The sequence below is a fragment of the Sinocyclocheilus rhinocerous genome, unplaced genomic scaffold (genome assembly GCF_001515625.1).
Source record: "Sinocyclocheilus rhinocerous isolate Xijiao unplaced genomic scaffold, SAMN03320098_v1.1 scaffold297, whole genome shotgun sequence".
NCBI classification, from domain to species: Eukaryota; Metazoa; Chordata; class Actinopteri; order Cypriniformes; family Cyprinidae; genus Sinocyclocheilus; species Sinocyclocheilus rhinocerous.
In genome coordinates this window covers 209089-218462 of record NW_015649240.1, presented here as the reverse complement: position 1 = coordinate 218462, position 9374 = coordinate 209089, and positions in this window count along the sequence as shown.

The window sequence follows — 9374 nt, the reverse complement described above, 5'->3', positions numbered from 1 at the left end:
GAAAATTACAATCAAAATCTCACATTTAATTCAGTGTCTTACTTGTTGTTTCTTTGTAATTATTTGTAACATTTACTAGCAATTTCTGAGTGAAAATTGTTTCAAAGTAAATCCTACACTTTTTTTCCAGTGTACAGACCACAACCACTGTAAGGGTGGTCTGCCATGTTTCTGTCTGTCTGCTTGAGTTCCTCCTACAGTTTAGAGTCTGTTTTCACTCTCAAAGTGTCTCTCTCTCTCTCTCTCTCTCTCTCTCTCAACCTCCCAGCTCACACACTCAGTCAACTCTATAACCTGTTCAGTCGTCTCTGTAACCCAATCCAGCATTTAAAACAAAAAGGTAGACACTCATCAACAAGAAAAGGTCCTTTATCGCCTTCCCGAGAGGTTTTGAATATCAGCCTGTGCAGATAGCATCTCTCCCTGGCTATTCGAGTGTGTCATGGCCTCTTTCATTTGATCTTTATTTACATCTGCCATTGTGTGGCCTAAGCCATTAAACGAGAAGCGGTTCTGAATGAATGAGAAGTTTGGGATAATGCCTCCGCACTCCATTCAGTACCTTCATCAGCAAGCTGTCCGTCCGTAGTGACGGATGAGAGAAAAAGTAAAACGATGAAGGGGGTAGAAAGACAAATGGAGACCCAACAGTGATCCACTGTAATGCAAGCGAATGCTTCACCTCACAGGATTCCATTCAAATAAAGACTTGAAGGCTAAGTCAAGCTCGGTTTCCTACTGACACAAAGAGAGAGAAAGAGAGATAGCAAGTATCCATATGGTAATGCATGATGGGGCCAGTTCACTAAATGCTTACTAACCACCTTAGTCATTCACTAACCACCTTAATCCAACAGAAGATATACACTAAAAACAATTTGGTGCAGAATTTACTTTTAAACTGTTTCCACACTGTTTCCACTCAGAAATTGCTAGTAAATTTCATACATAATTATAAAGAACCTGCAAGTTAACACATTGTATTAAACTTTAAATTTTTAAGTAGATAGACTGAAATTGTATTTACTTGTAAAACATACTCTAATAATATTTCATTACAACTTAAAATATTTTTTACAGTGTGCGTGTGCAAGTATAGTGCATGCTGCAGTATGTGCATTCTTATCTTCTTATATTCAAAATCAAAATGTATTCACAAAACTCAACATCAATTGCCTCTTGCGATAATCTTGCCTCCTGCGTGTGCAAAGCAGGTGGTTAAAACTTTAATAGAGATTTTAGAGATCTTCATTTTCTGTTTATTTCAAGAGTAATTCATTATATGATGATTCATATGTGAAATAATATCAAATGTATTTATATAGCACCATTAAAAATATAGACTACCAGTCAAAAGTTTGGAATAAGATTTTTTTGTTTTTATGTTTTTGAAAGACATCTCTTATGCTCACCAAGGCTGCATTTGCATAATTATTCCAAACTTTTGTAATATAAGTTGGCCATAGTGCTTTATAACAATAATACAAAACTTAAAACAATTGAAGGGAGTATGCACTAACATTGTATAGATTATAGCTATACTCATAGATGCTGTACAGGAATTGCACCATGCATGTTATGTTTGTGTCATTGCCTCATTTGCATAATTCAATTACTGAATTGAGTGCTAAAACAATGCAAATTCTGCATGAAAATAAATACGATCAACGGACACAATTAATTCTCAATGAATTCCCCTCAGTGTGTGTTAGTTTGTCTGTTTTAATGCGCTCGTGTGTATGTGTGTGAGCACACGCTCATGCTGGGCTTTCTACAAATTGCACAGGGTGTGGGAATTTCCCTCCTGTAGTGATCTGTCAATCAGAGTGTGTGTTTGTGTGCATGTGCACTTTTGTGTGACTCTATTTGGGTGTGTGTGTGTGTGTGTGTGTGTCTGTTTTCTCAGTGCAGTTCCTCTGTCAGCCTCCTGATGTTGGTTGTTGTGTTAGTGATCATTCATGGCTAATCCTGCTTCTTTCCCTCCCAGGTTGCTGTGTGATGTTGGTTAAAGGTAAAGCAGGCTGCTGAGGAGACACATGAGAGATTTTAGGCCTCCAGGGCAAAGACAAACAAGAGTTCACAAGTTTAGATGTTCGTATAATCTAAAGGATGACGGTAGACAGGAGTGTCTGCAAAGGAAGAACACAATCCTGAGACTCGATTCATGCGCTAAATTCCTCCCCTCAATGTCATTTTGGAAACAAAATGAAAACTTGAAGTGAAGGAAGAACTTTAGACAGAAGAGTTGTATACAACTGTTTGTATATAATGGCGCTGCTAGTTACCCAGCATGCCTTTGTGAGGTCAACTCGGACTGAATTTGATCTGATTACTCGTTCGGACTGTAAAACTGTGTGAAATGGGTTAAGGAGAGCTTTTACAGTAGATTTTTGTAAAAAAAAAAAATTCACTGTGTTTCACTGTTTGAAAAAAGAAAAAAGGGAAAAAATCTCTCCAAAACATACTCCAAAAAATCTCTTTTAAATTTCCAACAAAATTTAACATTAAATTAACATTAAAACAAGTCTTTCTGTAGTCACTGTTATCATATTTGCATAATGTTTGAAAGGTCCTTGTCTTAAAAACAAAAAGAAACAGCAAAGTCACATTTGATGGGGGGAAAAAAACTCAGTCCCCTATCCAATGCAATGCAAATGAGCAAGAGCACAAGCCAGAGTTTGTGATACTTTACTATAAAATCATTATTAGCTACGTTTACATGCACCCATATAATCTGCTAGTAATCAAATTGATGACTCAGTTAAATTGAATAGCCTTCCTGTAAACACCTCAGTCAGTCCAGGTTGATCCGAAATTCAATTTTGATTGGACTAAAAAGGGGCTATAATCTGATCATTAGGAAAAAATTAACATGACCATCTTCTCAATAGGATTTGAAAATACCTGACTGAAAATCTAGTTCTGAATGCAGTGAATGGGGCACTTTTTTGTTTGAAAGACATATATGCACATGTAAATGAAAATATGAATCAGACGGCAAAGTTTTCAAAAAAAAAATAAAGGAGTTTTTCCTCCTAAATTGGATCTTGTCATTTGGATTGACAAAAATTAATGTATGTAAACATACCTGTTGTAAACCAATTTCCAGCATATTCAGTGCAATGGAACATGTTCTAGGTTCATTCAGGTGAGCTTCTGCCCTGCTAAAGGAACTGGTGGTGTTTTGTGTGTGGAGTTAGCCGTGAGCGAGGGGTGGGGATGTCGAGCCCCTCGCTTTCATTGCAGACGGCACATTCCAGGCCCAGCTTTGATAAGACACAGGGCAGTAGAAGACAAGGAGTCAGTCAGCGTTGGGGTCCACAGCAGGCCAATGATTAATCCAGCCTCAATCATTAGAGGACTCCAAACTCTCACAGATGCAGAGGAGAGACGAGGACCAGCCCTGACTCACAGACACATGCATTACAGAGTCTAGGGGAATGTGGGAAATCATTTTCACATGGTAAAAGCAACCAAATCATCATGCTTACACATGCAAATCTTGAAAACTGCCAATTTGATGATACTTTAATGAGCAACAACTGTACACGATTTTTAACCCTATAAAGCCTAATTTCTAAGGCCTCTAAATTACCAACATAATCAAAACTTTCCTGAAAAAAACCTACTACATGCCTTCTGTTGCTAGATTGGTTCTTTATGCTTTTTTACCAAGTAAGAAACTGAGTATAATTGTTAAAATCTCCATCTTCATGTTGTGGTACATGTCGTTTTGCTGTTAAATCATCACTGGTTTTTAAAAATTAAAAGATTATCTTTTATATTGCTCGTAGTATTTCAAGATGAACACTTATTGGACTGAAGAAACTTACGTGATTTTCCAGACATCATTTTTTAGAAAACTCATGTTGAAATGTCAGTATCAAATATGATCATCAAGCTTTTGAGGAATGTTTATTTGTTCATCTCTCAATCATCATTGTAGCTGCCTAGACTTGCACTCTATTCATTTACTAACTGCTTGTTTTCTTAAAAAAAAAAAAAAACTAGCTTCACTAATCTTTTTGTATTCTATCTATTTGTTTTATTTTTATTTTTTATACAATTAACAAAAGCAAAAAAGGCCTCTAACACTAGCTTGCTCTATTCTTTTTCTATTCTATCTGTTTTCTTTTTATTTATTATATAATAAAAATTAAAAGAAAATATAATATAATTATTATATAATAATGTGTAAAGCTAACCGAGACTTGTTATAGCACTTGGATATCATTGATCTCTTGTTGATTTTGATTGCTTCCATTGTCCTCATTTGTAAGTCGCTTTGGATAAAAGCGTCTGCTAAATGACTAAATGTAAATGTAAATGTATTGCATTAAATGTATTGCATAAAACCAATAATTTAAATATCATCTTACTAAGACATATTATTGGGAGATATAGAGTAACAACTAATATTTATATGTATTTTATGTAAGTAGTCTGCTTTACTGTTACAAAGATCTCATTGATTTACATTACAAGCTATAAGAATTTAATCTTTCTTTTTGGCCATATAAATACCAGCAACTCAACCAATAACTACATATTTTTGCTCAGTTTGGGCCTCTGAATAAAACTGAGATCAAGTATGAGCTCCATATTCTCCTATATCATACTATATGAGCCTGATTAATCAAATTTGATACTCAACACATGCAAACTTTTACAAATATTTTGTCTAAAGGTTAAAAAAAAAACTTCCATTTCACAAAATTATTTTTTTCTGACTATTATTTCATATGCCAGGCTTTACATAGTAATTGAACAGTTCGACCCTTTTGTCAAGATAATGCATCTTACTGTCCTCGATTTGGACCCGTGGGCCTCTGGGTTTGTAGACAGAAGGCAGCTGCAAGATCATAATATGTCTTAAGCTGTGTTTCTCCGGTCCCTTTGGTCCCCTTGATCCCGGCGGCTCCCACCTGCCCTGGTTCCTCCACTGTTGAGTTTTGATTAGTTGTTCATCAGTTTCATTAAAAGGAAACCTAACCGGAGTACTCATTCTTACAGTGATGGATTTCCTAAAGCAAGTCTGTGAAGCCCAGAGACTCTACATGAGTTCCTGGTACCATTTAGCATTAGCAAACACAGGAAGGAGTGTTGCAGGGGTCATTTTGTGTGTGTGTGTTTCTGTGCTTGTATGCTGCATTACAGTTGATAAATCTTGTCATTTTCTAATTTGTGTGACCGCAGGTGTTCCCGCTCTCTTTGTATCAACCTGGGCTGTCGTCAGGGCAACGCTGGTGGATGTAAGGTGAGTTTCCCGTACGTGATCCAGATTCTCAGTAAGGTAAAAGTCAGAGAGAGAGAGACACACAAGCTGTTCTATATATCAAATGTAATATAAGATTTCGGTCTTTCTCCCTAAGGTGTTGGGAGTTGAGCGCAGGCAATATTAAATGGATTTACCAAGTTCCGATACTGACAGCAATTGGGGTGAGTTGGTTGGCAGTTTACCAACAAACAGAAACTAAAGTGTTAGACACATTGAGTGTTGTTGTTGTAATATTATTGATACACCATTATAGTATTTATTAATATTTTGAATTTTGATTTAATATTTCTATTTGGAATTGATTTGTTTTTATTTTATTTTTTAGTAATTTTAGTATTTCAACTTAAGTTTTTAATCTAATATATATATATTTTAGTACTTTTAGTTTTAGTTAACAATAACATACATTTCATGCATGGTATACAAAACAAAAACCTGATTTTATATATATACATATATATACATATATACGTGTGTGTGTGTGTGTGTGTTTTCTGTATGAACCTGCACTACAATGCATTTTTATACATCTTTTTGTTTTTATCTTTGAGGTAGAGCTGTTTAGGGTCGCTGGTTGGTTTGAACTTCTGAAGGGTTTTTATTTTGTTTGGGCTCTTTCTCACCTTGACCTCTTCACCCTGTTCAAACACTCTCGACCACCAACACAACACCATCCAACCCATCAAGTGTTGAAAGAAAGGCTAGCAAGCAAGTAGGCAATCAAAGTCCAGTAGTCTGCTGTCCATGACCAGCCCAAAGCTTCCCAACATGCTTGACTGTGTCAACACATTAGCAATGCACACACTAACACAAGCTTTGTGATGTCCCTGTTGTTGAAGCATTCCTACGAAAAGAAAAGTCCTACAACTCAATCAAGTCATGAATTCTGCTGTGGAGATTTGAGAATATTTAACTCTTTTAGTTGAAAGAACTGCATTAACAGGTATTTGGAATTTAGTTGGTGTGGTTGTGATAAAATGTTTCTCAATGTAGTTGTTTCAAGCAATGCAGTTGTTGTAATACAATGATCAACATGGCTTTTTTAACACAGTGGTCAGAGCTGAAGTACTACATAATCAGGGGTTAAACTGTAAGCAGTTATGTAATAGCAATATGGTTATTTTAGAAAAGCAACACCTAAAAAAATTGTTTTAATAATTTCATTAAATTGGGAAACCCATGTTTATTGGGTAAAGCATCAGCTACTGCAGAGACAGTTTTATTTTAGTATTGTGTTTTATAGTATTTTTAATTAGCTTATTTTTTTATTTTAAAATTTTAGTAATTTTTTTTTTTTTTCAATTTTATTGTATTTGCTTTTTTTTAATATTTCTATTAGCTTTCTTTTTTATTTCAGTTTTAGTGTTAATAATTTAAGTACTTAAAATGTGTTTTATAGTATTTTTAATTAGCTTATTTTTTTATTTTAAAATTTTAGTAATTTTTTTTTTTTTTTCAATTTTATTGTATTTGCTTTTTTTTTATATTTCTATTAGCTTTCTTTTTTATTTCAGTTTTAGTGTTAATAATTTAAGTACTTAAATTTATTTCAGTTACACCAGTGTTAAAGCAACTCTAACCGAATAACAAACTCTGCTCTTCAGAACAATGGTAACAACAAAAACAAACAAAAATGGAAACTCTTCTACAAATCCCCAACAAACCTTTACACTACATTGAACACTAAGAATTCCTTCCTTTTACTTAAAAACACATAAAAGAACACATAATTTCAATATTTACTCTATTTACTTTACCTAGTCCCATGCAAAGCATGCTGGGAACTGCTGACTACATTCATGACATTACATGAATAATGCCAACCTAAATAAAATAGATATTGTGTGTGTGTGTGTGTGTGTGTGTAGAGTGACATGGAAATGTGCTAAATAGTAAACTACACAAACAATTGCAAAGAAACGGCGAGTAACTTTGAATTAATGTGAAAATTTTAAGTAGAAAAACTGAAATAGTGTTGTGTTGTAAAACATACTCCAATAATCTTTATTTACAACTTTGAAAAATATTTTTTTTACAGTGTAGTAGGAACGAAATATTAGTAAAAAGATCATTATGGTTGTAATAGTCAAGCTGTTAGATAACGTGATTGTAGCTTGGCTTCATCCAGCATGTACACGTGTTACTCAGACTTAAATTGATGGATGCACAACATATACTTAAACCTTCAAATAGCCAATTTTGCAGTGTGTCATACTCAGACAGATGAAGAGCGTAGCTGGATTCTGACTGTGTTCGGTGTGACGAGGGCTGTGTCGCTGTGGGACTCCCTGCTGTTGGGTGCAGCATGTAGAACAGTGGGGAGCTGTGCTGTGTTTGTTTAAAACTCAGAGGAGCCCCATTAAGCCCTGATTCCACTCATTTAGTGCTTCCACAGAAACAGGGAGCCGAGCCCCTGGGAAGCGGCACATTGCAAGGGACACCAATTATGCGGCGGAGGACACAGGCCCGCCTGTTCCTGCTCAGGCCAGCTGTCACGTCGCAGGATGACCCTCTCTGTCAAACCCATTCAGCAGAGCACATAGAGAGCCAGCCTAATTGGTGTTGGGCAAACAGATTTTGTCACAAAGTTGCAAAGGAAGCTAAGTAGCTGAACGTTCACATTGCCCAACCCCTGACCTGCAGATCGGGGCCATTCCATTATGTTCCTTTCCATTGATTAGTCATCTATGACCACTGACTTGTCCTTGCGAGCTTGGGAAACCCAGGGCAGCAATTAAAATCAATATTCTAGAAACAAGCGGCAGAGTAAATAAGAAGTGAGCTCTTTTCTCCCTGTGGAGTGATATGATATGTACAGAGAGCCAGTAGGGCTCTTTGGGGGCTTGTTCAATTTGTCTCCTGGTTTGTTCACCTTTTCTTCAGCTTGTACGTGCGCTTTCAGGGGGTCTGTCATTCTCCATGTTAAAAAGAGGATTTTGTGAGAGATTCACTTGACATCATTAGCTCTGGAGAAGAGCCACAATGGCTGATTGCTTGTCTTGGCTTAAGAAAACCTTGGCTTGGATCAGTGCTCAGGTTAAAAGTCCGGATGGTTTTGCGCTTGTTTAGCTTAAGTTTAGTTTAACTCCCTATTTCTCTCTTCTTTACCATCTCCCAAACTATATTTAATCATCATTCCACAAGTACCGCCATTACACTTGTCTCTTGTTTTATGGTATCTCTCTGCTTCCTTCAGTCATCCTTCCTTACTTCTAGGGAAGATGATTGTCATAATATGGTCAAAAATAGTAGTAATTAAAAACAAATCTTTGCATATCTTTCTCTTTCTTTATCTGCTTTGGTACTGTGGTTTACAAATCGGTCATAAGGTGCTAGACACTTAATGCACTAAAGGACTGAGACTTAACATAATTTTAGCTGTGAACATTTGAGACAATATTTTATAATTTAATTTTTCAAAAACAATGGTTATCTGGTCTTTATTCATCATTTATGCATGTGTTCAACTTATAAATAGGCTGTACAAAAATTTCCACAAAATCAGTCCATCCACAGCAGTTTGACTTCAACAAAAGGGCACTTTAATTGTTTAATAAAAACAAACAAAACATTGTGCATTTAAAAAGCAGGATTAGGATGATGAATGAAGAAAGAGCGCAGTGATTGGGAACCCTGTAATAAAAGCTCTTTGTGAAAAGCGAAAAACATCATGTTGAGATGGTTTTGTCATTCAAGATGATATTGCTACCTGATACGAGCGGCTCGTTTTTCTGATTAATTACACGTTAGCCTGGAGGTGACGTCAATAATTCGCAGAGTGGTAAAAAAATAATAATCTGGGCCCGGCCACCTGCAGAACTGAAGCAGAAATAACACTGGCTGCAAATGTGTAAATATCTGCAAATTAATGACCTTCATTTTGTCTTTTTCAGGTCATTGATTACAGATGAACACACTCATTGTTAATTAAGTCAGAGAAAGAACTAATGATTAAAAACACCTCTGAACAGATGGACTCTAATTTCACCTTGATCACCACATTTCACTGCCAATCCTAGAGATCCACATACTTTTGCCGCTCACAGATATGTAATATTGTATCATTTTCCTGAATAAATAAATGACCAAGTATATC